We start from the raw sequence: 26,868 nt of genomic DNA, 5'->3' as shown, positions 1-26,868 counted from the left end.
TCGAAGGTGGACTTTTTAGGCATAGATGCATGCTGGATAGCGGTCTATGTACTTTGTCGTAATGCCCAATTAAATCTCACTATATTTATCATGACATGTATGTGCATTGTTATGCCCTCTCTATTTGTCAATTGCCCGACTGTAATTTGTTCACCCAACATGCTTTTATCTTATGGGAGAGACACCTCTAGTGAACTCGTGGACCCCGGTCCTATTCTTTACATCGCATACAATCTATCGCAATACTTGTTTTACCGTTTTCTCGCAAACAATCATCTTCCACACAATACGGTTAATCCTTTGTTACAGCAAGCCGGTGAGATTGACAACCTCACTCGTTTCGTTGGGGCAAAGTACTTTGGTTGTGTTGTGCAGGTTCCACGTTGGCGCCGGAATCTGCGGTGTTGCGCCGCACTACATCCCGCCGCCATCAACCTTCAACGTGCTTCTTGACTCCTACTGGTTCGATTAAACCTTGGTTTCTTACCGAGGAAACTTGCCGCTGTGCGCATCACACCTTCCTCTTGGGGTTCCCAACTGCATCAACTACACGCATCAAGCAAATTTCCGGCGCCGTTGCCGGGGAGATCAAGACACGCCGCAAGGGGAGTCTCCACTTCCCAATCTCTTTACTTTGTTTTTGTCTTGCTTTATTTTATTTACTACTTTGTTTGCTGCATTATATCAAAACACAAAAAAAAATTAGTTGCTAGCTTTACTTTATTTACTGTCTTGCTTTCTATATCAAAAACACAAAAAAATTAGTTACTTGCATTTGCTTTACTTATTTCAACATGTTTCCTTTTAATTTTACTGTAAAAGATATACCTGTGGGACAAGGGTCTATAATTGGAAGAGATAATATAGAAGAATTTTTCACCCATGTTAGTACCGTTGAAGATTTTGAAGATAGACACTTGGTAGAACTTGCTCCTACTTATGAAATTGCTGCTGCTGCTTTAGTTCGCATGTTGGAAACTAAATTTGTTAATCTCAATCATATAATCCAACACATGTTTCTTACACTCGGTGATATGGAAGAAGGGGAAAAGAAAGATTTTGTTTTAGAAACCCTTCTTAGAGAATTTGGTAGTATAGCAAGAGAGGCTAGAAAGGTCTTTACTAAATATAAGATGCTTGGTTCTTATACCAATTTTGTTAGTATCCTTGAAAAGATGGACATGGAGAGAGTAAGGTACACTAATAATATTAATGATGGTGGGGAGATCAAAGCATCAATACCATGTAAGCTCCTAGCGATGAATGAAGCGCTAGAAAATAACTATGCTTGGCTTGTTCCTGAAAATTTGTTTGATGAGAGTAGCAAGCCCAAGACTAATGAAAAGGGAGCCGCTGAAACTTATGTATTCAATATACTATGCATGGTTGAGAAAACTCCAAACCCCGCTGAAGATTCACCATCTCTCGATAATACTTGATATACACTTTCTGCGCCTAGCTGAAAGGCGTTAAAGAAAAGCGCTTATGGGAGACAACCCATGTTTTTACTACAGTATTTTTGTTTTATATTTGAGTCTTGGAAGTTGTTTACTACTGTAGCAACCTCTCCTTATCTTAGTTTTGTGTTTTGTTGTGCCAAGTAAAGTCTTTGATAGTAAAGTGAATACTAGATTTGGATTACTGCGCAGTTTCAGATTTCTTTGCTGTCACGAATTTCGACCTTCCTCCCTGTAGGTAGCTCAGAAAATTAAGCTAATTTACGTGCGTGATCCTCAGATATGTACGCAACTTTCATTCAATTTGGGCATTTTCATTTGAGCAAGTCTGGGGCCTCAATAAAATCCATCTTTACGGACTGTTCTGTTTTGACAGATTCTGCCTTTTATTTCGCATTGCCTCTTTTGCTATGTTGGATGAATTCCTTTGATCCATTAATGTCCAGTAGCTTTATGCAATGTCCAGAAGTGTTAAGAATGATTGTGTCACCTCTAAACATGTTAATTTTTATTGTCCACTAAGCCTCTAATGAGTTGTTTCGAGTTTGGTGTGGACGAAGTTTTCAAGGATCAAGAGAGGAGTATGATGCAATATGATCAAGGAGAGTGAAAGCTCTAAGCTTGGGGATGCCCCGGTGGTTCACCCCTGCATATTCTAAGAAGACTCAAGCGTCTAAGCTTGGGGATGCCCAAGGCATCCCCTTCTTCATCGACAACCCTTATCAGGTTCCTCCCCTGAAACTATATTTTTATTCCGTCACATCTTATGTACTTTGCTTGGAGCGTCGGTTTGTTTTTGTTTTTGTTTTTGTTTGAATAAAATGGATCCTAGCATTCACTGTATGGGAGAGAGACACGGTCCGCTGTTGCATATGGACAAATATATCCTTAGGCTTTACTCATAGTATTCATGGCGAAGGTTGAAACTTCTTCGTTAAATTGTTATATGGTTGGAATTGGGAAATGCTACATGTAGTAATTCTAAAATGTCTTGAATAATTTGATACTTGGCAATTGTTGTGCTCATGTTTAAGCTCTTGCATCATATACTTTGCACCCATTAATGAAGAAATACATAGAGCTTGCTAAAATTTGGTTTGCATAATTGGTCTCTCTAAAGTCTAGATAATTTATAGTATTGAGTTTTGAACAACAAGGAAGACGGTGTAGAGTCTTATAATGTTTACAATATGTCTTTTATGTGAGTTTTGCTGCACCGTTCATCCTTGTGTTTGTTTCCAATAACCTTGCTAGCCTAAACCTTGTATCGAGAGGGAATACTTCTCATGCATCCAAAATCCTTGAGCCAACCACTATGCCATTTGTGTCCACCATACCTACCTACTACATGGTATTTCTCCGCCATTCCAAAGTAAATTGCTTGAGTTCTACCTTTAAAATTCCATCATTCGCCTTTACAATATATAGCTCATGGGACAAATAGCTTAAAAACTATTGTGGTATTGAATATGTACTTATGCACTTTATCTTTTATTAAGTTGCTTGTTGTGCGATAACCATGTTTCTGGGGACTCCATCAACTATTATTTGTTGAATATCATGTGAGTTGCTATGCATGTCCGTCTTGTCTGAAGTAAGAGAGATCTACCACCTTAATGGTTGGAGCATACATATTGTTAGAGAAGAACATTGGGCCGCTAACTAAAGCCATGATTTATGGTGGAAGTTTCAGTTTTGGACATATATCCTCAATCTCATATGAGAATAATAATTGTTGCCACAGGCTTATGCATTAAAGAGGATTCCATTATCTGTTGTCCATGTTGTCCCGGTATGGATGTCTAAGTTGAGAATAATCAAAAGCGAGAAATCCAAAATGCGAGCTTTCTCCTTAGACCTTTGTACAGGCGGCATGGAGGTACCCCATTGTGACACTTGGTTAAAACATGTGTATTGCGATGATCCGGTAGTCCAAGCTAATTAGGACAAGGTGCGGGCACTATTAGTATACTATGCATGAGGCTTGCAACTTGTAAGATATAATTTACATAACTCATATGATTTATTACTACCGTTGACAAAATTGTTTCATGTTTTCAAAATAAAAGCTCTAGCACAAATATAGCAATCGATGCTTTCCTCTTTGAAGGACCATTCTTTTTACTTTTGTGTTGAGTCAGTTCACCTATTTCTCTCCACCTCAAGAAGCAAACACTTGTGTGAACTGTGCATTGATTCCTACATACTTGCATATTGCACTTGTTATATTATTCTATGTTGACAATTATCCATGAGATATACATGTTATAAGTTGAAAGCAACCGCTGAAACTTAATCTTCCTTTGTGTTGCTTCAATACCTTTACTTTGATTTATTGCTTTATGAGTTAACTCTTATGCAAGACTTATTGATGCTTGTCTTGAAGTACTATTCATGAAAAGGCTTTGCTTTATGATTCATTTGTTTACTCATGTCATTGCCATTGTTTTGATCGATGCATTCATTACATATGTTTACAAATAGTATGATCAAGGTTATGATGGCATGTCACTTCAGAAATTATCTTTGTTATCGTTTTACCTGCTCGGGACGAGCAGAACTAAGCTTGGGGATGCTGATACGTCTCCGACGTATCGAGAATTTCTTATGTTCCATGCTACATTATTGATGATATCTACATGTTTTATGCACACTTTATGTCATATTCGTGCATTTTCTGGAACTAACCTATTAACAAGATGCCGAAGAGCCGATTGCTGTTTTCTGCCGTTTTTGGTTTCGAAATCCTAGTAAAGAAATATTCTCGGAATTGGACGAAATCAACGCCCGGGGTCCTATTTTGCCACGAAGCTTCCGGAAGACCGAAGGAGAGTCGAAGTGGGGCCACGAGGTGGCCGGACACCAGGGCGGCGCGGCCCGGGCCACGGCCGCGCCGGCCTGTCATCCGGGCCCCTCGTGCCGCCTCTTACTCGCCCTTCCGCCTACAAATAGCCTCCGTCGCGAAACCCCCGTGCACGAGAGCCACGATACGGAAAACCTTGCGAGACGCCGCCGCCGCCAATCCCATCTCGGGGGATTCTCGGAGATCTCCTCCGGCACCCTGCCGGAGAGGGGATTCATCTCCCGGAGGACTCTTCACCGCCATGGTCGCCTCCGGAGTGATGAGTGAGTAGTTCACCCCTGGACTATGGGTCCATAGCAGTAGCTAGATGGTTGTCTTCTCCTCATTGTGCTTCATTGTCGGATCTTGTGAGCTGCCTAACATGATCAAGATCATCTATCTGTAATACTATATGTTGTGTTTGTCGGGATCCGATGGATAGAGAATACTATGTTATGTTAGTTATCAAGTTATTACCTATGTGTTCTTTATGATCTTGCATGCTCTCCGTTATTAGTAGAGGCTCTGGCCAAGTTTTTGCTCTTAACTCCAAGAGGGAGTATTTATGCTCGATAGTGGGTTCATGCCTCCATTAAATCCGGGACGGTGACGGAAAGTTCTAAGGTTGTGGATGTGCTGTTGCCACTAGGGATAAAACATTGATGCTATGTCTAAGGATGTAGTTATTGATTACATTACGCACCATACTTAATGCAATTGTCCGTTGTTTTGCAACTTAATACTGGAAGGGTTCGGATGATAACTCTGAAGGTGGACTTTTTAGGCATAGATGCATGCTTGGATAGCGGTCTATGTACTTTGTCGTAATGCCCAATTAAATCTCACTATATTTATCATGACATGTATGTGCATTGTTATGCCCTCTCTATTTGTCAATTGCCCGATCGTAATTTGTTCACCCAACATGCTTTTATCTTATGGGAGAGACACCTCTAGTGAACTGTGGACCCCGGTCCTATTCTTTACATCGCATACAATCTACTGCAATACTTGTTTTACTGTTTTCTTTAAACAATCATCTTCCACACAATACGGTTAATCCTCTGTTACAGCAAGCCGGTGAGATTGACAACCTCACTGTTTCGTTGGGGCAAAGTACTTTGGTTGTGTTGTGCAGGTTCCACGTTGGCGCCGGAATCTCGGTGTTGCGCCGCACTACATCCCGCCGCCATCAACCTTCAACGTGCTTCTTGACTCCTACTGGTTCGATTAAACCTTGGTTTCTTACTGAGGGAAACTTGCCGCTGTGCGCATCACACCTTCCTCTTGGGGTTCCCAACGGACGTGTCAACTACACGCATCAATGCGCAGTCCGTGTAGTAGAGCCTCATATTCTGCCATGTTATTTGTAGCTTCAAAGTGAATCTGCAGAACGTACTGCAGTTCTTCTCCAGTAGGTGACTGATGCGTGCAGTTGACACACGTCCGTTGGGAACCCCAAGAGGAAGGTGTGATGCAGACAGTAGCAAGTTTTCCCTCAGAAAGAAACCAAGGTTTATCGAACCGAGGAGGAGCCAAGAAGCACGTTGAAGGTTGATGGTGGCGGAATGTAATGCGGCGCAACACCAGGGATTCCGCGCCAACGTGGAACCTGCACAACACAACCAAAGTACTTTGCCCCAACGAAACAGATGAGGTTTTCAATCTCACCGGCTTGCTGTAACAAAGGATTAACCGTATTGTGTGGAAGATGATTGTTTGCGAAAACAGATGAAACAAGTATTGCGAGAGATTGTATGCGATGTAAAGAATAGGACCGGGGTCCACAGTTCACTAGAGGTGTCTCTCCCATAAGATAAAAGCATGTTGGGTGAACAAATTACAGCCGAGCAATTGACAAATAGAGAGGGCATAACAATGCACATACATGATATGATAAATATTGTGAGATTTAATTGGGCATTACGACAAAGTACATAGACCGCTATCCAAACATGCATCTATGCCTAAAAGTCCACCTTCAGGTTATCATCCGAACCCTTCCAAATATTAAGTTGCAAAACAACGGACAATTGCATTAAGTATGGTGCGTAATGTAATCAATAACTACATCCTTAGACATAGCATCAATGTTTTATCCCTAGTGGCAACAGCACATCCACAACCTTAGAACTTTCTGTCATCGTCCCGCATTTAATGGAGGCATGAACCCACTATCGAGCATAAATACTCCCTCTTGGAGTTAAGAGCAAAAACTTGGCCGAAGCCTCTACTAATAACGGAGAGCATGCAAGATCATAAACAACACATAGGTAATAACTTGATAATTAACATAACATAGTATTCTCTATCCATCGGATCCCGACAAACACAACATATAGTATTACGGATAGATGATCTTGATCATGTTAGGCAGCTCACAAGATCCAACAATGAAGCACATAAGGAGAAGACGACCATCTAGCTACTGCTATGGACCCATAGTCCAGGGGTGAACTACTCACTCATCACTCCGGAGGCGATCATGGCGATGAAGAGTCCTCCCGGAGATGATTCCCCTCTCCGGCGAGGGTGCGGAGGCGATCTCCGGAATCCCCCGAGATGGGATTGGCGGCGGCGGCGTCTCGCAAGGTTTTCCGTATCGTGGCTCTCGGTACGGAGGGTTTCGCGACGAAGACTTTAAGTAGGCGGAAGGGCAACGCGGGGGCCACACGAGGGCCCCACACACCAGGGCCGCGCGGCCTAGGGCTGGGCCGCGCCGCCTGTTGTGGCGGCGCCTCGTGGCCCCACTTCCTTTCCCCTCGGTCTTCCGGAAGCTTCGTGGCAAAATAGGACCCTGGGCGTTGATTTCGTCCAATTCCGAGAATATTTCCTTTGTAGGATTTCTCGAAACCAAAAACAGCGAAAACAGACAAGCTGGCTCTTCGGCATCTCGTTAATAGGTTAGTGTCGGAAAATGCATAAATACGACATATAATGTGTATAAAACATGTAGATATCGTCAATAATGTAGCATGGAACATAAGAAATTATCGATACGTCGGAGACGTATCATTGACTTACGGGTAACTCTAGCCCCCGAGCCTTGATGTTGCTTGGATCCGTCAAAGTGCATGACCCAAGCTTCTGGTTCCGGCACAGGTGTGCCCTCCGGCGCCTTAGTCCAATCGACGGAAAAATCTGCCAAAATTTAGGACTTGATTGAAGTCCTAGCTTTGTAGTTGATGTCGAAGGCGGAAAGTTCTATTCCCCACTTCGCTATGCGCCCTGTTGCATCTGAATTGTTGATGATGGTTGACAATGGAGATTTGGTCACAACTGTCATAGGATGCTCCTAGAAGTAGTGTCTCAGCTTCCGGCTACCTAGGAACACTCCGTAGGCTAGCTTCTAAAAGTGAGGGTATCTCTGTTTGGATTCCGTTAGGACCTCACTAATGTAATAGATGGGCCTTTGGACTCCGTAATCATATCCTTCTTCCTGTCGCTCCACCACGATGACGAGATCGATGACCTTGTTGGAAGCTTCCAAGTAGAGGAGCATGGGTTCTGACTCTTCTGGAGCCGCCAAAATAGGTAGGGAAGAGAGTATGTTATTCAACCCCTGTAGTGCTACGTCTGCTTCGTCATCCCAGACAAATTTGTCTATTTCCTTTAGTAACTTGTACAAAGGTAGTGCCTTATCGCCAAGAATACTAACAAATCTACTAATTTCTGCGACGCAACCAGTTACATGTTGTACATCTTTGAGACAAGTTGGTCGTTTGATGTTGAGGATAGCCTAGATTTTTTCCAGGTTTACCTCAATTCCTCTGTGAGAAACAATGAAGCCAAGGAGTTTTCCAGCTGGTACGCCAAAAACGAATTTTAGCGGATTTAACATCATCTTGTACCTCCAGAGATTTTCAAAGGTTTCCTTGAGGTCGCTGATCAAGTCGGATCCTTCCGGGTCATGAACGCGATGTCGTCGATGTAAGCGTGTACTGGTCCTTCAAGCACCGCTACATCGTACGCAGATAGGTGGCACCTGCATTTTTCAAACCAAAGAGCATGGTGACATAGCAGTAAGTGCCAAAGGGAGTGAAACGAGGTCGCCTTTTGATCGGACTTCTTCATCCGAATCTGATGATACCCGGAATATGCGTCAAGAAAACACAGAAGTTCCGCCCCTACCATCTAATCAATAACTTCGTCAATGCGCGGCAAGGGGAACGGATCCTTCGGACAATTCTTATTCAAGCCGGAGTAATCGATGCACATTCTTAGTATTTCAGATTTATTTTTGGGTACAAGGACGGGGTTTGCGACCCAGTTAGTATGGATAACTTCTGTTACAAATCCTGCCTCTAGTAACTTTGCTAATTACATTCCTATGGCGCAACGCTTCTTATCTCCCAAGCGTCGCATAGCTTGCTTCACCGGTTTTGCACCCGGATTTATGTTGAGGTAGTGCTCGGCGAGTTCCCTTGGTAATCCGGACATGTTAGACGGTTGCCATGCAAAGATATGCATGTTAGCTCGCAGGAACTCGACGAGCGCGTCTTCCTATTTGGGGTCCAGGCCAGCTCCGACAGACACTTGCTTGGTGGAGTCGCCTTCCTTGAGGCCAACCTTCTTGGTGTCTATCGCGGCCTTGAACGGTGTCTTCTGGTCGGAGATCTACTTCTTGGTGGTGTGCATCTCAGATGGATCCACCGCGGCTCTGTAGCCTTGCAGTTGCGATCCAGAAATTACTGACTCCGCGAAGCCTGCTTCGCCCTCTTCGCAGTCCTGAGCTTTCTTGTAGTCTCCGGATACGGTGATCATACCGTTAGGACCCGGAATCTTCAGCTTATTTCTAGATGTACCACGCTCTGGCGTGAAACTTGCGATAGGTGGGCCTGCCAAAAATTACATGGTAGGAGCTTTTGAAGGGCACAACTTCGAACGTGATCATCTCTTTGCAGTAATTATTAACATTGCCGAAGGCCACGAGAAGTTTGATGCTGCTCAGGGAGTTTGCCTTTTTACCCGGAACCACACCATGGAACTCCGTGGTGCTGTGCTTGAGTTGTTCCTTGGTAAGGTTCATCTTCTCCAGAGTCTCCAGGTACATGATGTTTAGGCTGGCTCCGTCGTCCATGAGGCACTTGGAGAAGTCATACTCGTCGATGCGGGGACTAACAAGCAAGGCGTAGCACTCCTTAGGTATGACGGCCAGATGATCGGCTCTGTCAAATGTGCAAGGTGTTTCCGACCACCTGACGTACTGCGGCACAGCCGGAAGCGTGGCGTTCAGGCTTCAGAGGGCGGATTTCTTAGCCCGAACTATCGGAGTTCCGAGGAAGGTGTGATATGCACTAGCGCTTTTCTTCACAAATGGGTTGGAGGTGTTAGCTGTGGTACCCTCTTTTGGTTCCGGTGAAGCTCTATCCTCATTCGTTGCTTCGGAGCTATCCTCGTCCTTATCCTTGTTCTTGCCCTTGTCTCCTTTGCCGCGCGGGAGGTGCTTCCTAGCACGTTTGTATCATGCTTCCGGGTTTGTCTTGAGATTGTTGACCCACTTGCACTTGCCATTGGTGTGAGAGGACTTGCCTGTAGCCGGATCAATGTGGGCTAAACACGGTGATGACCCACAAGTATAGGGGATCGCAACAGTCTTCGAGGGAAGTAAAACCCAAATTTATTGATTCGACACAAGGGGAGACAAAGAATACTTGAAAGCCTTAACAGCGGAGTTGTCAATTCAGCTGCACCTGGAAACAGACTTGCTCGCAAGAGTTTATCGATAGTAACGAGTTTTATAGCAGTAGCGGTAGTGAAATAACAGCGACGGAGTAACAAAGACAGCGGTAGTGATTATAGTAAACAGCGAGGATTAAAATACGTAGGCACGGGGATGGATGATCGGGCGTTGCATGGATGAGAGAAACTCATGTAACAATCAAAGCGAGGGCATTTGCGAGATAATAATAAAAACGGTATCCAAGTACTAATCAATCAATAGGCATGTGTTCCATATTTAGTCGTACGTGCTCGCAATGAGAAACTTGCACAACATCTTTTGTCCTACCGGCCGGTGGCAGCAGGGCCTCTAGGGAATCTACTGGAAATTAAGGCACTCCTTTTAATAGAGCACCGGAGCAAAGCATTAACACTCCGTGAACACATGTGATCCTCATATCACCGCCATCCCCTTCGGTTGTCCCAATTTACGTCACTTTGGGGCCTCGGGTTCGGACAGCAATACGTGTATACAACTTGCGAGGTAAGATCATAAAGCAATGAATATCATAATGAATTGATAACATGTTCAGATCTGAGATCATGGCACTCGGGCCCTAGTGACAAGCATTAAGCATAACAAGTTGCAACAATATCATAAAAGTACCAATTACGGACACTAGGCACTATGCCCTAACAATCTTATGCTATTACATGACCAATCTCATCCAATCCCTACCATCCCCTTCAGCCTACGGCGGGGAATTACTCACACATGGATGGGGGAAACATGGCTGGTCGATGGAGAGGCGTCGGTGGTGATGATGGCGATGATCTCCTCCAATTCCCCGTCCCGGCGGAGTGCCAGAACGGAGTTTCTGGTCCCGAGACGGAGTTTCGCGACGGTGGCGGCGTACTGGATGGTTTCTGGCGATTCCGACTTCTCCCCGTGCGTTTTTAGGTTGAAGGCAATAAGTAGTCCGAAGGAGGGCGTCGGGGGCCAGCCGAGGCCGCCACACGCTACGGCCGCGCGCCCCCCTCCTGGGCCGCGCCGGCCTAGTGTGTGGGGCCCTCGGGCCCCCACCTGGCTTGCCCTTCTGGCTCCATCAATATTCTGGGAAAATAGGACCTTCCGCATAAATTCCGAGGATTTTCCTGAAAGTTGGATTTACTGCACAAAAACGAGACACCGAGAGCAGTTCTGCTGAAAACAGCGTTAGTCCGTGTTAGTTGCATCCAAAATACACAAATTAGAGGCAAAACAATAGCAAAAGTGTTCGGGAAAGTAGATACGTTTTGGACGTATCAACTCCCCCAAGCTTAGCTTATTGCTTGTCCTCAAGCAATTCGAGTTGACAACGAGTGCGATAAAAGAACTTTCACGAACACATTTGTTCATATGATGTAAATATTCTCATGATGTGGCAAGTACTTAAGCAGTTCATAATAAGATACATGCAAATAAAATCATCTAATAGCTATGTCAATCATGGAAAAGGTACCAACGAGTTAATAATGAGCATCATGAATCATGTCTATCAGCAGGATTGCAATGTTCATAGAATGATATGATAAAGTGGTATCTCGCTTGCCCATATTTGTACAGCAAAACATAAATGCTTGGGCACCTTTGAGGTTCATGGGAAGACTGGAAATGGAGATTATCAAAGATAAAAGCATCAAAGTTATACCACAGTTAATCACATTTTGGGACAAGCATATTATACTAAGAATGACAGTTGTGCTCTCAAGAAAGTGCTCAAAGAAAGGATGGAGACTCAATGTGAAAGTAAAAGATTGACCCTTCGCGAGAGGGAAGCGGGGATTAACATGTGCTAGAGCTTTTCATTTGTAAAACAGGAGTAAAATTATTTTGAGAGGTGTTTGTTGTTGTCAACGAATGATAGTGGGTACTCTAACTACCTCGTCAACCGGACTTTCAAGAGCGGCTCCCATGAAGGACGTTATTTCTACCGAGCAAGGTAAATCATCCCTCTTCTCTTTTGTTTACACACGTATTTTAGTTTCATTATGGATGACACTCCCCTCAACCTTTGCTTACACAAGCCATGGCTAACCGAATCCTCGGGTGCCTTCCATCAATCACATACCATGGAGGAGTGTCTATTTGCAATTTAAGTTGCTTACTTGATGAATCAGGGCAAAACATGTGAAGAGAATTATTAATGAAAGTTGATTAATTGGGGCTGGGAACCCCGTTGCCAGCTCTTTTTGCAAAATTATTGGATAAGCGGATGTGCCACTAGTCCATTATGAAAGTCCGTCAAGAGTAAATGACAAGATTGAAAGATAAACACCACATACTTCCTCATGAGCTATGAAACATTAACACAAATTGAGAAGCATTTTGAAGGTTTAAAGGTAGCACATGAGAATTTACTTGGAATGGTTTGAAATGCCATGCTTAGGTATTTATGGTGGACACTGCGGAATAACTTGGTTTTCATGTGTTTGGAAGCACGAGCAGCGTTCCCGCTCAGTACAAGTGAAGGCTAGCAATAGACCGGGAAGCGACAATCAAGAGAGCGATGACTCGTCATAATCATGCTTGCGACAAAAATAAATTAACGGAGGCATAAAAGTGATACAAGAACTACGAGGTAAAGTAAATTATCGAGGCTTAATTGACATTTTGTTCGGTCATATGCATGCGTGAGCATGTGCCAAGTTGATTCAAGAGAATTATTCAGAGGAGGATACCACAATGTCATACCTATCTATGAATAAGGCAATGCAAGCAAATATTTATGACATGCTACTCATATTAATAAATTGGAGCTAATCATGAGAGAACATGAACTACTAGACTTTCTTAAATGACATATACCTCACATGAACCAACTAAGCATGCTCACATGGATGAGTATATGTACAAAAATGAAAACAAATAGAGTTGATACCAGCCTCTCACCACAATCAGGTCGTCGTATATCGTCATTATTGCCTTTTCACTTGTGCAGCTTGAATAATATGGAATGAAAACCATGCTCCAGCCACCGAAGACCATTGAACTCATAATGAACTTGACAAAACCAAATAAGAACGGTAAATATTTTTTGTGTTTTCGAATTTGAAAGCAAGAACAAAAGGAAACAAGCAAACAAAACAAAATCTTTTTGGATTTTCTTATAGCAAAACAACGATAGCAAATAAAGCAAGATAAAATCAAGAAACTAAAATAAACAAGTGGTAAAGAGAAACAACAGAAATATTTTTGGTCTTTTTGTGTTTTAGGAAAGAAACAAAGCAAGAACAAGAAAATGGAAACTAAAAGAAACACAGAAAAGCAAGATAGCAGAAATCTGCCAAAACTTGACAGCGATGACGATAATCGATTTTTAAGAAAATCTTACGCTGCTCAGTTCGAAAAGTGTTCAACTAATGAAAGTTAGATAACAACCTGGGGAACATGCACAAAAATTGGCAGCTCAAAATAACGTTCTGGCTGTGTCCAGAATCTGTTTTCAGGCAGCACTTCCCCAAATATCATCTTCCTCTCATTACAAAATCACTCAAGGAAACTAAACAAGTATGTACAAGTATCCAACAACCATAATATGCAGAGAATGAGTGATGCCGGTATACCTCTCCCCAAGCTTAGGCTTTTGGCCTAAGTGGAGATCAATCCCATGGTGCCCATGAAGTAGCACCTCCGTAGTACGACGAAGATGGATCATATTCCGGGTATGTGCTTGGAAGAAGCACCCGGATACGTGACGGTGTAGTCGTAGGAGGGCTCGGCGTCCTCGGAGTCATGCTGCTGGTGGAAGCCTTGTATCTTCAATTGCTCATCCACCTCCTCCTTAGTGCGTGACCATGGTTTCCTGTCAATATTGAACAAATCTGGCTGCGGCAAAAGAATTTCCCTCTCTTCCCCGTCAGCAAACAATATTCTATAGACAATATTATCTAAACTAGAGTCGGTTGTAACAAATTGATGACTCTTCATAGCAGCAATATCGAGCCTCATAGGAGTTATTTTTACATCAGTAGGGTCAAGAGGAACCTCTAAATATGCTAAAACGCGCGAAGCAATAATTCCTCCAAATATAGGCCCCTTGTTAGACAAGCGGCGAGCAACAAGAGCACCAAGATGATAAGGCGTGTCCCCAGTGAGTGCAGCAATTAAGAAACCAAGGTGATAGCTAGATATGTTACTAGTGTTCTCCCTACCAAGAATGCTAGTACCGATGTAATAAGCAAAATACTTAATAGCGGGGAGTTGAATGTTTCTTATCTTGCCACGCTGAATGGTGCGACAATCATCATTGGTGATCCCTCGATAGAGCTCCAGCAATTCCTTGGGGTTATCCTCGATCTTCCTTGCTGTACCTATAGGGGAAATACCCAATGCAGCACAAAAAATTTCCAACTTCATAGTAATAGGTTTACCATAGATCTTAAATTTTACAGTCGGGCGAAAGTGCTTATTGTTGAACTTGAAGCTCTCTACAAAGATTTTAGTGAGCATGTAGTATTTATCACTCTCATCTCCCACATAGGTGGTTAAGCCTGCCTTACCGACGAGGGTCAAGAAATCATCCAACAGCCCTGCATTACTCAGAAAGTCATAACATGGGAAGGATGCAGCATTAGGGACTCCATTATCCTCTTCGGGTGCGAAGCTTGGTGCGATGAGGTCCTCATTATAAGATTGCCTGAATCGGGTGGATGACCTCGAGGGCCTCCCCGTGCTTGTTGTCTCTCTTTCAAACACTTCTCCAAAGTTACAATTATCCATCTTCCTTTTCTGAAATTTTTCAACAAACATTATAAAATTTGATTTGGTGACATATAATTGAGGAAACTACCATAGGAACTTGCTAGAGTACTAATCATGCATCAAAAATAGTTTCTACCACTTAGAACAAGTATGCAAGCACACTAAACATGTTACCTACAACAGCAAAATATTCAAGATATACTCCACCAAACAAAATTCTACTTGGATAATCGGAGGAGTCACATACCGGAGAGCAAATGTGCCAAATTTCGGACGGAAATCTGGGCTGATCAAAGAGATCGAGAAATGCGGAGCTCTTGAGCAAAAACGCGAGTTAGAGGAACCTGAGTGCGAGTTTTTCGGGAGAGAGAAGAGAGTGGGAGGAAGAGATGATGGAGTGGGGCAAGGAGGGGCCCACACGCCGAGGTGGCGCGCTCCCCTTGCCGGCCGCGCCGGCCTGTGGGGTGCCACCCTGGGGTGCCCCACTGGTCATCCCCAGGTGTTCCCAGGTGCCTCGTCGAAAAATAGGACCAATGGTATAATTTTTGTGAATTTTTGAAAACTTTGAAAAATGCACACTTCTGGGTGCCAAAATTATTATTACCGGGCAGGAAATTTTTTGAAATCTCTAATTAACTAAAGAACTTTGCAAAAACAAAAGTGCTACAGCAAGTAGATCAAGTGGAGGGAGAAAGAGATGTTGCTTAATTCCTCTTATGCATATAAAATGAATTTGTTAACAAGGTTGATCAAGTCTTGCCAGCAAATAAATTTTACATAACATATGAAGAAATAAACCTCAAATCAATCATGTTACCTTGTATTGTATTGATATGGATCCAATCACAAGAGTTTGATATTCTTCTTTAGGCTCATATATTGGACAATCAATAGTTCCCACTTTGATAGTTCTCACATTAGAAATTGTATTGAGTCCACATGCTTTCTCAATCCTCTTGGGAAAATAAACGGTATGCTCCTTGTCATCGACATTGAAAGTAACCTTTCCTTTATTGCAATCAATAACAGCCCCTGTGGTGTTAAGAAAAGGTCTCCCAAGAATAATAGACATATTATCATCTTCAGGCATTTCCAACACAATAAAATCAGTTAATATCAAGCAGTTATTAGTAACTTGAACAGGAACATCCTCACATATACCAACAGGAATAGCGATAGATTTATCAGCCATTTGCAAGGATATATCAGTCGGTATCAACTTATCTAAATAAAGTCTCTTATAAATAGAGAAAGGCATAACACTAACACCTGCTCCCAAATCACATAAAGCAGTTCTAACATAATTATTGTTAATAGAACAAGGAATAGTCGGTATAACTGGGTCACCAAGCTTCTTTGGAACCTTACCATTAAAAGAGTAATTAGCAAGCATAGTGGAAATCTCCTCATTAGGAATTTTCCTTTTGTTAGACACAATATCTTTCATATACTTTGAATAAGGAGGCAATTTAATAGCATCAGTTAAAGGTATTTGCAGGAATAAAGGTTTCATCCAATCACAAAATTTATTATAGTGTTCTTCTTCCTTTGATTTTAGTTTCTTAGCAGGAAAAGGCATTTGCTTTTGGACCCAAGGTTCCCTTTCACTACCATGTTTTTTAGCAATAAAATTCTCTTTAGTATACTTTTTATTTTTAGCATGCTTTTCAGGTTCTTCTTCAACCTCTTCTTTATCAGAAGCATCATTCTTATCATCATCTTTATCATGTTCATTACCACTTTCAGTTTCAGCATCAGAAATAGAAATACTATTAGGATCATTAACAGGCTCAGAGGATTCTACAACAGTTTTATGTTTCTTTTTTTTCTTAGATGGAGCACTAGTTTCAGTTCGTTGAGAATCTTGTTCAACTCTTTTGGGATGCCCTTCAGGATATAGAGGATCCTGGGTAGAAACACCGCCTCTAGTTGTTACTTCATAAGCATGTTTTTCTTTAGAATTATCTTTTAACAAGTCATTTTGCACTTTAGTGAGTTGATCAATTTGAGTTTGAACCATTTGAAAATGTTTAACAAGAATCTTAACATCATTGGAGGTTCTCTCCACAATACCATGCAATTCACCAATAACTCTAGAATTTTCCATTAAATGATACTCTACTCTCATATTGAAATTACTTTGCTTAACAATATAATTATCAAACTCATCTAAGCATTGAGCAGGAGGTTTTGAATATGGAATATCTTCTCTAGTAAAGCGTTCAAGAGAGTGTACCTCAATCATGGATGAAGGGGTAGTGATCTTACATGAATCTTCTATGGGAGGTAAATTCTTCACGTCTTCGGATTTAATACCCTTCTCTTTAAGAGATTTCTTGGCTTCCCTCATATCTTCATCATTTAATTTAATCATACCCCTCTTCTTCAATATCGGTGTCGGGGTTGGTTCGGGTGTAGACCAATCATCATGATTCCGGCCTATTCTCGCCAATAATTCTTCGAGCGTCGTCCGGAGTTCTTTTCTGAAAACACAACCAGCACAACTATCCAGGTATGCCCTAGACTCAATGGTTAGTCCACTATAAAATATATCAAGTAAATCATGCTTTTCCAAATCATGGTCAGCCGAGCTCTAATAAGAGAGCAAAATCTAGCCCAAGCCTCAGGCAATTTCTCTCCATCTTCCTGATCAAAATTATAAATTCTCTGCAAAGCAATATGTTGAGCACTAGCAGGAAAGTATTTCTGGAAGAAAACATCAAGCAATTCTTTCGTAATATTAATAGAATCAGGTGGCAAACTATTGTACCAAGTTTTAGCATCATCCTTTAATGAGAAAGGGAAAATTTTAGCAACGAAATAAGTACGCTTCATCATCAGAAAACAAGCTACTAAGAGTAGATAGCTCAATCATGTGTTCTACAGCACTCTCTTTTTCAGTACCACAAAAAGGTGTTTTCTCAACAATAGATATATGAGACAAATCAAGAAAAAAACATAATCCTTATCCTTAATGTTTATAGGAGATGTGGCAAATTTAGGATCAGGAGACATTTTATATCTAACAGTATATTGTGCAAGCAACTTTTTAATTTTTCTTGCATCAGTAGTAGCATTGCATTTATCAATAAAATCATCATCAAGTTCTACATAATCTTCATCAAGATCATCACTAGAGTATTCAACGGACTCAGGTGAATTAACAGGTGTAGCAGCATTTTCATTAGGAGTTTCAGCATTTTCAATTTGTCTAGACCTAGCAATTGTAGCATCTAGAAAAGATCCCAATGAACCACTATCATCAAGCACAGCAGAAGCATCATCAATATTATAAGAATTTTCAGATCTAGCAGAAGTACCGAGCATGTGAAGCATGTGGTGGTGAAACAAGTTTATCAATCACGGATGGTGAATCAAGAGCAGCAGAGGTACTCGAGTTGTACCTTTTCTTGTAGTGGATGGTAATATGGCGACTTTAGGATCGCGAGGTTTACCCATGATGGAGAATTTGCAGCGAACAATATCAATCCAAGTGAACTTCCAAATAAAGCTATGCTCCCCGGCAACGGCGCCAGAAAATAGTCTTGATGACCCACAAGTATAGGGGATCACAACAGTCTTCGAGGGAAGTAAAACCCAAATTTATTGATTCGACACAAGTGGAGACAAAGAATACTTGAAAGCCTTAACAGCAGAGTTGTCAATTCAGCTGCACCTGGAAACAGACTTGCTCGCAAGAGTTTATCAGTAGTAACAGTTTTATAGCAGATAGCGATAGTGAAATAACGACAGCGAGAGTAACAAAGACAGCAGTAGTGATTATAGTAAACAGCAGGATTAAAATACTGTAGGCACATGGATGGATGTCGGGCGTTGCATGGATGAGAGAAACTCATGTAACAATCAAAGCAGGGCATTTGCAGATAATAATAAAACGGTATCCAAGTACTAATCAATCAATAGGCATGTGTTCCATATTTAGTCGTACGTGCTCGCAATGAGAAACTTGCACAACATCTTTTGTCCTACCAGCAGGGTGGCAGCCGGGCCTCTAGGGAATCTCATCGGAAATTAAGGCACTCCTTTTAATAGAGCACCGGAGCAAAGCATTAACACTCCGTGAACACATGTGATCCTCATATCACCGCCATCCCCTTCGGTTGTCCCAATTTCGTCACTTTGGGGCCTCGGGTTCCGGACAGCAATACGTGTATACAACTTGCGGGTAAGATCATAAAGCAATGAATATCATAATGAATTGATAACATGTTCAGATCTGAGATCATGGCACTCGGGCCTTAGTGACAAGCATTAAGCATAACAAGTTGCAACAATATCATAAAAGTACCAATTACGGACACTAGGCACTATGCCCTAACAATCTTATGCTATTACATGACCAATCTCATCCAATCCCTACCATCCCCTTCAGCCTACAGCGGGGGAATTACTCACACATGGATGGGGGAAACATGGCTGGTCGATGGAGAGGCGTCGGTGGTGATGATGGCGATGATCTCCTCCAATTCCCCGTCCCGGCGGAGTGCCAGAACGGAGTTTCTGGTCCCGAGACGGAGTTTCGCGACGGTGGCGGCGTACTGGATGGTTTCTGGCGATTTCCGACTTCTCCCCGTGCATTTTTAGGTCGAAGGCAATAAGTAGTCCGAAGGAGGGCGTCGGGGGCCAGCCGAGGCCGCCACACGCTAGGGCCGCGCCGGCCTAGTGTGTGGGGCCCTCGGGCCCCCACCTGGCTTGCCCTTCTGGCTCCGTCAATATTCTGGGAAAATAGGACCTTCCGCATAAATTCCGAGGATTTTCCTGAAAGTTGGATTTCTGCACAAAAACGAGACACCAGAGCAGTTCTGCTGAAAACAACGTTAGTCCGTGTTAGTTGCATCCAAAATACATAAATTAGAGGCAAAACAATAGCAAAAGTGTTCGGGAAAGTAGATACGTTTTGGACGTATCACACGGCATATCCATGTACTCTTCATAGGTTTGGGGAGCACAGAATCTACCAACGGTGACCTCGTCAGCGCGCTGCTGGCCCCGCCTCTTTGGTCGCGGCCTCTTACGCCTCCTTGACCGCCACGCTGAAACGTCATGGCAACCATGTCGGATCCGCCGCTTTTCTGGTCTTTGGAGGGATTCTTCCGCTTGTTGTTGTCGTCGCGGTTCTTCTTCTCGTGCTGCAGGGGTAGGCTGTGGCCGCCAGTTCTCCGCATGCATCGTCATCGACGGCAGTATGAGTGCTGGCGATGGAAATCATCTTGTCTAGGGTCAGCTTTTGGTCATTGTACATGCACTTTAATTTGTACCGGAGCAAACCTCCCCTCTGCAGGCCACCCATGAAGGCTAGCATAGATGTGTGATTGTCTACGTTCTCGCACTCGTTTCTGGTATCTAACCACCGAGTAAGATATTCTCGAGAGGTTTCATTTTTCTTCTGGACACAAGCATGTAGATCACTGGGCGTGGAAGGTCTCTTGTAGGTTCCCCTGAAGTGTCCCTCAAAGGCTATCTTAAGGTCAAACCAACAAAAGATGGAGTTCTCCGGGAGATCGTTGAGCCAAGTCCGGGCTGGACCAACAAGGTACAACTGAAGCATGCGGCAGGCCATGTTTGGAGTCCCTCCAGCAAAGCTGACTGCATTGAAGTAGTCATCGATCCAGGTATCGGGCCTCTCTCTGCCATCATAATGATTCAAGTTTCCGGGTAGCTTGAGGTTCAAGCCTTTTGGTGTTTTCTCCTCTCGGATCCTCTTGCCAAATCACTTTGGGCCAATGTACTCAATTCTGCATTCGTTGAGACGTTCCCGTGCGTCGCGTCAGTTCCGCCTATGACCAGGGGATTCTGAATGGGAGCGTGACCTCCGGCCTCCGCCTCCACCTCCGCAACTGGGTGGCGGTGATGGAGATCCGTGCGGGGGACGGTGAGGTTTCTTGCTTCCGCCATCAGAATCTTCGCGTCCTTCTTGGCGGTGATGACTCCAGCTGCGGTGGCTGCCTTCGCCATCACGACGACTGCCTCCCTCATTCCGGCTTCTGCGGGGCTCAGGTGCGCGTTCCTCGTTCCGGCTTCTCTGAGGCTCAACGTTGTCCCGGATATTAATTCCGCCAGGCCCATGGGGTCTGGCCTATCCGGTGGGACTTCATCAGCGAGGAGGTGGAGGAGCGTGCTGGTTTCGGGGCAGAGATGGGCTCCGGTACTTGTCCTTGCCGGCGTACATCGCATCCTTTCCCCTGTTCTTCCCTGTTGGAGGGGTATCCGAAGGTATGGGGATTGGATTTGGATGTTCTTTGGTCTTCCTTCGGTGCTCCATAGATCCGGTGCGCGATTGTTTGTCACGATGCTCCCTCCCCGAGGTGTTCTTCTGCGCGGTGGATACGCATACTTCCGGGTTGGGCTCCAACCAGCGCGAAGTATCCGCTTTACTCTGTTGCTGCATTATTGTAGCGACGAGTGTACGGAGGTGGCCGATATCGATTTCCTCATCATTTTTTGCCAGGAGCACTGCGGCCATCTTCATGTTATCCTTTGGAGTCGCAAGCGGCCAGTGATCGATGGGGCTATCGAAATTGATATTCCGAGGGCGAATAGCTTCCTGACGGAGCTTTTTTGCCTCCTCGCGAGCTTTATCGACTGTCCTCCTCCATCGATCCCGGAGCTCTGTGGCCTTGTTCAGGTGCACTTCGGTCTTGCGTTCTTGTTCCGCGACCGCTTCCATCATATGGTCGGTCTCCATCTTGTCCTGAAGGACTGATGCTGCGACTTTGACCACCCTCTGAGCTTTACCCAGCAGTTCTTTCCTTTTAGCTTCGAAAGCTTCCAGATCTATGGCCTCTTCCGCCATTAATGGATTGGTGAGGATCGCCTTGTGCGTGATATTCTCTCCATCCATGCCTGCTATCCTGGTGAGCTTCTCCATTGACATCCCTTCGCCAAAGTCAAGGCCCCGTCCTTGTCGGGGCTCTGACGTTGTACGAGTACGAACCCGATGCGGTGCACCCGGATTGGACGGGCCCAAAATTGTAACGTTGGGCGGAGTCTTCTTTGAATCAATACCTTCATCCAACCCAGTCACCGTCGCGAGGACCTGCTTGGGTGGGGCAGATTCTGCTTCAGCTTTTTCCTTGCCCTCCATCTCTTTCATCAAACGGTTGTACTCTTCCGAGTCCATGGAAGATGCATCACCGGATAATGGGCTGAGATTTTCGAGTATCGAGTCTTTGTGTCTCCGACACCTTCTTGCTGGTCCGGAGCGTTGTTGTTTCCGGCATCCTCAACCTGCATAGGTCCGGCTCCATCCTGAGGAGGGGTGGTTCCTGCGGTGTGTGCGAGGAAGTGCACGAAGTGACACCGTTGTTTCTCTAACACCTGGAAAACCCAGGCGGATATGCATTGGTCTTCCACCGTAGTTTCCTACTCAGGGGCGGATTGGGTGGGTTTTGAATTTTTCAGATCTAAGGCGGAATCTTCCCCAGGAAGTTCCTGCGTCTCAGATCGGATCTTCGCGACTGCGTCCTGCTCAGCGGCGGTCGCGTCTGCCTTACTTACCAGTGTGTTTTCGTCGGAATCGACGGTCTCGCCGATGAAGATGTGTATCCCGTTGATTGGGAGAATGGAGAGCTTGACGGGGTCGGTCCTAGCCGGAATCCAGCACTCGTCTTGAGGGACGATTGAAAAGTTGCCGGCGTACAGAACACGCCCCACTGCGATGGAGTCATTGAAGCTTCCCATGGCAGAACCCTCCCGGTTCCGGCCTCCAGACGCCGCAGGCCCCACGGTGGGCGCCATCTGTCGTTGCCTACTCGACAATACCCCGAAGGAGGGATCCTCACGGAGGGGGGAAGAAGTGGGGGCCATAGGGCGGAGAGCACTCGGGACGGTGGTACGCGATTTACCCAGCTTCGAAACACCTGCTCGAGGACAGGGCCTACTGCTGCTTGTCTAGAATTATCTGGGCGCTTTTGCGTTGTTAAAATGAGCTGTGGTTGTGCCTCTAGGGCTCCTAGGATCTGGCTTATAAAGGCGCCCGGATCGAGGGTTTACATGGAGAGTCTGTGGTGACCCGGCATACCACTGCATGGTGTAGTATGCAAGTCTGATATAATACCAATGAAACACCGTTCCACTAGTACTATATCGCTCAGAGTGGTACAACAGAAACATATGCGGGTCCAAGGCATGCCTATAGAATTACAACACAGACTCTTTACAATAGATCCACACAGCCTCCTACTTTACAATGAGGTAAAACTGCAAATAAACTCCAGAAGAACGACTCGTGGTCTAATCCTATCACGAACTCTATCTGTAGAGTATCTAACTAGCTATAGAGGCTATGAATAGATTCTAGCTAAATAGGAGCTAGGTTTAGGAAACTAGTTCCTTTCTATTGCTAAGCTAGGTTTTATCATTATTGGATGTGGTGTTTGACTCTTCTGACAGGTTCCTGCTCCTTGAAGTAGTTGTTGACTTCTCGGTCTTCGAGTTGCACTGTAGATCTTCCTTCGATGCCTCCATATCTAAGCAGGGGATTTAAGAGTGGGATGAGTATGAGCGTACTCAACAAGTTCATTATAGGAAAGAGGTGTTTAATGCAGTAGCTACAGCATTAGACCAGAAAGTCTAATACCAATGCAGGTTTTCATAACCATTTCTTCAAAAGGTTGCTTTTATTCAGAAGAACTATGCCCGTCAGCCTTCACCGGTTTACTAGAACTTCATGGAGCTCCTTTCCGGCCGCGTTCGCGATTACATATCCCGGAACGGGGAGTGACGGGTCACGATTCATTACACTCTGCAGAGGTGTGTTGCTTTACCCATAAGAGATCTTAACCTTGGTGCCAACCGGGCATATTCCCCATCCACACTTCCTATGGTGTGAGGCCCGGTATAAGGTCTAGCCAATCATGTTCCTCCGCTACCTCGCACACCCACCCTTTGTTGCATACCCCGACCCTGGGTCCACGCCAGTCCCATTATTCCCATAGATTTCAGGGTGGACCCCGACCACGACGTCAATGCAGGGCTCTACCATACATTCCTACGCCGGTAGCTGCAACCCATCATAGACCGCAATACCGTGAGGACTTAAGGCTTCCCCAGCCTACCGCTTGTTCTTCGGGCGACAAGTTTCTACGGACAATGCCGTGGGGACTTAAGGCTTCCCTAGCCTACCGCTTGCCCCTGACAGATACAAGTTTCTACGGTAAAGCGCGTCCGTTGATGTACGAGAGGTGGAAACACTTTTGACTACTCCGTCCCACTCTGGATCTTATGGTTAACACGGGTATTACGGCACAAGAATCACTGGACGACATTTGTTGTTTAATCCTAGATGGATATAAACCCTTACAATGGAACCTCCACCATATCAACACAATCCATGGTTCCATTGCCCACCACATAGTCATATTCATAGTTATGAAAATAGTGGTTTTGGTTTTTTATGCAATAGTGATAATCATAGTATTTTGCAAGTAATTTGATAAAGATACTCAAATGGAATGAGCAAGCGATGAACTTGCCTTTCTTGACTACAAGATTATGCAGTCAAGGTCTTTGATACGCAATAACTCCAAATTCTGATATAACATCATCGTCCGGTAAGGACGATGTTTAAAAGATTGCCAAGGATGCAATAATGCATAAGTATGAGATGCAATCGCTCTAAGCATGACCTAACCCCGATGATTTAGGATTAGTGAGTGGTAATGATTTGTTTAGGTGTGTCTTGCACTTTTAGGGTGGTTCACAAACAAGGTTCTTATTCGGGTTTGTGTTGTTTTAGAATCATAAGCGAGGTGGTAAAGCGTATAGTAATAATCATACACATCAAGGAATAGTAGTTGTATAATAAGTAAAGAGCAGTTTGTCACTTTTAAGTCCTATAGTGCATGGTTGATGATTAATTATTATATATTTCAAAAGAATAACTTTTGAACAACATGTTCTTTGATAAAGAACAAGTATGATAAGTAGGGTTGTGGAGTTCTATGGTTTTCTATGGTTCTTATTGGTTTCTGGAGTAAGTAGTAGATGGATCACAACCTAGTTGGATTCATCAACACTTAGGGCTTGTAAGGTTGAGTTAAGCCTGGCATTCTAAGCAATTATTCATTCAAGGTTGCTATCAGGATTGGTTCAACTTATTGGTGATAGCTAGCTAGGGTTTATAGGTCCTGTTAGGTAGGGTTGATGATGATTCCTTATTTTCTTCAAAAAGAATAACTTTTGAAGAACATACTTCTTTAAGTAATAAGAAGTATATCAATTAGGGTTGAGGTGGTTTAGGTTTTACTATTGGTTCTATTAAGTAAGGAATAATTGGATCCTAAATAGGATGGTGGATAAGTATCCAACCCTGGTAGGGTTTAGTGGAATATGGTTAGGTAATGTTCAAGATTTGGCATAGTTGCTCCTGAGGTTCATCACATTGATGTGATGCTACATAGGAATGAATAAGAATGATGAATTTGAGTAATAGGATTTAGGGTTTACACTTGGTTGACCCTACTTGATTATTTAGGTCTGATGAAGATGAACACATGGGATACCCATATATTAGTGATAGGTCTTCTACATTTCATGTGGCCAAGACAACTATTTAGTTGCCACTATGGTTCCATGCTTTGAAAGAAGGTACCATGATCACATGTGCTAACCTAGGGTTGAGGTTAGAAGCAATTTAGGGTTCACATGTAATAATGGAACTAGGGTTCCCAATTGAATTAGGGTTTTGGTTTCACATGGAATGATAGGGTTATAATATCATTCCATATGGAATTAGGGTTTTCTATTTACCATATGGTTCTATGATTAATAACTTCATTTTAAAGATGAAGTTATTAGTAACTTGGAAATAAGAATAATATTGAATTTGGCATTTTTTTTAAACAATTAATAATTAGGGTAATTATTAATTAGGGTTTAAATTCTAATATTAAGGATTAAATAAGTTACAAATAAAGAAAATTAGGGTTAATGTTTTCTTTATTTACCTTACTGGTTTTTATTTAATTTGAAAAGTTTTTACTAATTATTGAATTTTAATTGCAATTTGAATTAAAAGAAAAGGCTTAATTAACAAGTATTAAATAATTAAATTTTTATTAAAAATAAAAATTTCATTTTATATTTTTATTGGATAGAGTTTTCTTTTCTAAGAATTTTAATATCTCATTTATATTTTTCTGACTTAAATTGGATTTTCTAAATTTATTTGAAGTTGCAGCAATTATGGATTTTGAATGAAAAACACGTGAAATACTACCAGTACCCGGCTACTCTACCCGCATGACACTGACTAGTGGGCCAATGTCCACGTCAGACGCCACTTAGGCGTCGACTGAGTCAAAATTGGGGACGTGGCCTGGAAGCTCACTGCCGGCGGTTTGCCGGTGACGGCGCCGCCGTTCCAGGGCTCGGGCGGACGAGATTCTTGCATCAATCGAACGAGCACTCCACCGTGAGCATAACGGTACCAGCACCGCCCCTATTTGGTCGCCGGAGCAAGCTCAACGTCGAGGTACTGCGGCGGCGGACACGGGCGAGCGGCGCGGCGACGATGCAGGGCGTAATCAAGTGAAGCGAGGGTACTGGGAGAGCCACAAGCTCACCAGGAGCGTTTTGGTGTGGTCGGCGAAGCTTGGGGAGGTCGCAGTCGATGGCGAACGGCGACGGTTGATGGTCACCGGTGCGGACTTGATGTCGCAATTCGACGACCTCAGGCTTCCCGGCATGCGCGCGTCGACGAGGAGGTTGCTGGAGTCGAGGCGGAGCTCCAGGGCTTCACGGCGATGCTTGAGGGTGCTCCAATCGACGGTGATGGTCGGAGGCCGGTTTAGCTAGGGTTTAGGGCATGAGTGAAATTGAGCAGAGGAGGAAGAAATCCGAGACTAGGGCTCATCCAGGGGGTTTTATACCGCGCGGGTGCACGCCTCGTCACACCGTCGAGCAAGGAGGAGGCGCCAGCGCGAGGGAGAAGGAGAGCACGTCGTCGTGCTGTCCTCCATGCTGAAGGAGAGGATGAGGACGATCCCCTCCCTCGTTGATATTTTAACGAAGGGGTATGGGCTGTTGTTGGGCTGGTGCTTGGGCCGTGGTGCTGGGCTGCGCTGCAGGCTGCTGCTGGGCTGGTGTGGCCCGAGAGGTAAGCCTCCTCTTTTTCTTATTTTCTTTTCTATTTTCTTTTTTCT

Source organism: Lolium rigidum, chromosome 3 (assembly GCF_022539505.1).
Source record: "Lolium rigidum isolate FL_2022 chromosome 3, APGP_CSIRO_Lrig_0.1, whole genome shotgun sequence".
Lineage (NCBI taxonomy): Eukaryota > Viridiplantae > Streptophyta > Magnoliopsida > Poales > Poaceae > Lolium > Lolium rigidum.
Note: the sequence above shows the minus strand (reverse complement) of the source record.